The sequence below is a fragment of the Chrysoperla carnea genome, chromosome 2, assembly GCF_905475395.1.
Source record: "Chrysoperla carnea chromosome 2, inChrCarn1.1, whole genome shotgun sequence".
Classification (NCBI taxonomy): Eukaryota; Metazoa; Arthropoda; class Insecta; order Neuroptera; family Chrysopidae; genus Chrysoperla; species Chrysoperla carnea.
Genome location: NC_058338.1, coordinates 32,146,745 through 32,150,954, shown reverse-complemented (window position 1 = coordinate 32,150,954; position 4,210 = coordinate 32,146,745).

Here is a 4,210-nt window from a genome sequence, read left to right as displayed (position 1 = left end):
TGTAACTTTTACTAACTGTGAAAATATAAATAAACAAAACAATAACACTTTCTTTAATTGGCAAATAAAAAAGTTCAAATTTCAAAATTGCAACTTAATTTATAAATCAAAAGTCATTCAAAGAAATATACAAATAAAACTGGTCTTACAAAAATTCTTGGTAATTATTATCAATACATTAAAATTCAAGGTCAAAACATTACACAAAAAATTAGAATACCAAGCAGCATATTTTTAATAACTTATTACCAAATAATTAATTAGAAAGTAAATTAAACCGGTACGCATGCACAATATGTAATGATTTATTTTTGTCCATTTTTTTAACACTTACAATTTAATGCAAACCTTCAGGCCTGCTGATTCCAGATCACTGTCCACACTAAAGAAAAGCACTAAAACCAATTATAAAAAAACCGTTTATCAACAATACATTGCTATCACCGTTTTTTAACTTTAAAACTTTTTTGGAAAATGAAACTGAAAACAAACTATATAAAAAGGTCCCGTTATTATAATTATTATGTTTTTTTTTAAATATATTTATTAATATTTTACTTTATCAATGTTATTTTAAACTATGTTTGAATAGTAAAGAAATATATATTAAAGTCTGTCTATTTCACATTACTTTCATCTCACTTCCATAATAATTTTGTATTGTTGAAATACCATTGCAACAAATTCCCCACTTTTTTACTTGTATATTTTTAATTTTTATAATGTTGGTATTATTGATATTATTGTTGTTGTTTCAGTCACAAAAAAAACAACAGTTGTCTTCTCGAAGTATAATATGCAAGAAGAGTTTCTTCAATTAACAAACTACACGCGTGTATTTTTTTTTTGAGTCATTTAATAATCGGGTGATATAATATTTAATCACTTTCTTTTTAAATGTGTATTTGTTTTTAAACCTATAATTTCTCTTTTATTTTGCTAATTGAAATTTAATGCTGAATGAATTTGTTAATTTAATTAGATATGTTTTTCACTGATGAATAGCAATTGTTTAAAAAATTTTGATGATGTCACTCATTTGAAATATGTAATAATAATTATTTTAAAGGGCCCGGTGTTTGTTACCTTTTTATGATTAATATTAGAATTCTTAATATTTAAACGCTAGGGGCGACTATTCGATTATCAATGATAATTGTGTAACGATAGTTCGTAATAATACAGAATTTACCATCTAAGCTTTTTCCTGAATTTAATATTTCCAGCGATGTTTGTGCCTGAATGTCAGAGATAGCACAGGACTGCCGTACGTCTTTAAATGAGCTGACGGAACAAATGAATGTAAACCTGGTACGGGTACCGGGACAAAGGAACATTCCAGGAAATTGCCGGACACGAGCATCAATAAATACCCGGGAGTTCCATTTGCGAACTGCAAGTTGCTCTTCAAAGAGGATATCTGAAAAAAGAGCCAATCTTAGATGGAGAGAGGAACGTACTTGTGGTACTACAAGACAGATATGGTCTGAGTACAATCGCAGGCGTTCTGAAGATCTTATATCACTTCCAAGGGCCCCTGTTCACAAAGTTGTTGCGGCTATTACAGGACACTGGTTGGGCGGTAGGCATGCTAAACGCTTGGGCCTGGCAGTGTATGACGACTACTGCAGGAACTTCCACAGTGGTAGGAGGAAACAATGTCTCATCTTGTCTGTCATTGCCCAGCTCTTGTCATGAGGAGATGGACTTACTTGAGCCAGCCTCTCTTTGACGACCACTCCGACCTGGAGTCCGTCGACGTCAAAGCTCTCCTGCTGTTCTTAAAAGTGATTTCAATCGATTTTAATGCTGAAGTCCTAATAATTTTTATGATATTTTGCGGTTTTTGCCATAGTGTATTGTTTTGGTGCAGAAAAATTAACTGATAAGAAAAATCTGTATTTAAACATTGAAAGTTTCAACTTGTAAATTTTTAAAATATCTCTATTTTTCGTTTGATGTAACTGAAGTGATATGTACAAATTTTGGGGTCAATCAATGTCATAATACGAAGAAAGAAAGTTCATCAAAAATGCGGTTGACATTTTCAAATCAACTCTTCAGAATTGAAATTTTAAAGAATTACGTAAAATTTGATGATTATCAATAATTTGTTCCAGAAGCATAAATTAACTCTATGATTGTTTTAATTTTTTCGCTGGTTAGATTATAAAATACTACCAAAAAAATTTTTGAGAATTCTTTTTAAATGAACCCAATCTGAATTTAGCCAGTAAACTCCTAGTGCTCTTCTGCGTTACTTATACAAGACAAGGTGCTCCGTAAAGAAAGTGGCCAATTTTATTGAAGGTGTCCAAAGAACATACAGCTTTCATGTTATAAAACATGTTTCTTCTGTGCCAAACCTGTTAGATTTCTTTACTATTTGCTTTATTGGAATGATAAATGACATTCTTATCAATTAATTAATTTATATCGACTCCCGAGAGAGAATTGGTACTTCTCTTACATATATCAGTGTTGCATGCTTAGGGGCTACCCTAGACCCAATACTTTTGTCCACATACTGTACACAAATTCTTTAAATTTTTGTCTTTTTTTTTCATTCCTTATATTTGTGTGCCGTATGCCAAGACCGGCATTACTAGACCTTTATTCATTCTTTTGATATCTTCAACAGGAAAATTTGAAGAGCTTACATATAGATTTATCCGTATTATAGCTACCATTATATGTCACGTAAACTCCCAAGAATTTGTAGTCTTAGCACATTCGGTCTCGTTTTGGCTCCTAGTCCATTATCTAGTCTAGTCTAGTAGTAACTCCTAGTCCAGTAATTGATATTTATTTGTGTTTTTTATATCCGTTACTTATAATCAGAATTTTTATTTTGTTTACATTTATATCTTATTATACCATGTATATGTAATATGCAAGGTATACTAAGTTTAGTCTCAAGTTTGTAACGCTTAAAATATTGATACTATGAACAAAATTTTAGTATAGGTGTTCATAAAATCACCTAATTAGTCCATTTCCGGTTGTCTGTCTGTCTGTCGTCTGTCTGTCGTCTGTCTGTCGTCTGTCTGTCATCTGTCTGTCGTCTGTCGTCTGTTGTCTGTCTGTCTGTCATCACGATAACTCAAAAAGTGAAGTCACTGTTTACCCGTGAGAGCGCAAATTATGCGCAAATTGTATGGTATATATTATATGGGAATATCAGTTATATATGTGTGGCATGTATGTATGTGTAATGTAACAGAGTAATCAACATTGTCTATACATGGTATTTCAACAATTAACTCTGTCAATTGTTTGTTTTCAGTTGTTTTATACTAGCTATTAGATGGTTTATGAGTCTCCGTTTTAAAACTCCCAAATCCAATTTTTTTTTCTTTTGCTCAATTGATATAGCAGAAATACTTTATTATATAAGTCTATATAAGTAGATATCTTTTTTTATAGCTTTTAAACCACAAATATGTATTAAATTAAAAATTAATAGACATATATATTTCTATTAATAATTTGACACGGTTTACCTACCTAGTTTTTTAAAACATAATTAATTAATTTCTCAGTGGAATAAAATATTGACAATTTGACTTTAATGATTTTAATTTTCAAAGACATTTTTTTATAATAGTTGTTAAACTGCACATACCTATATTTTTATTTACCTTCACAGAAGCCTGTTACAATTTTGGTATCAATATGGTGTTATTGTATCAGTTACAATGACAGTCACGCATACGTACTTGACATTAATAACTCAGTTTGGTACCATTTCTAAACCGATGAAGGTTGTCTTTATGTCTGAGCCGACTGCATATTATCAGAAGTTCTTATTAAGATCAATATAGCATTTTCTTATATTGCACTTCTAAAAATCTCCGACCGACAAATTCAAATTTTTTTTTTTAATTATATCAAATTAAAAATTTAAATAAACACCCGACACAAAATCAAATCTGATTGTTTCGTCTGTAGCATCGTAGCCCCTAAACGGTTGAACCGATTTTATTTGTTTTTTTTTGTTTTTTAGAGATAGATTGATCGAGAATGTTCTTATTTATGTTTCTGGATCCGTAAAACAATTTCTAAAAAAAAAAAATACTCATAAATAGTACTATATTTATAATAGTTTATTCAAATTATTTATAACATAAAAGGTATTAGTAACAATTGGTTTTCATTAACAAAATAATATATTTTTTAAACATAAATTTTTCATTTTCGATATTAAATT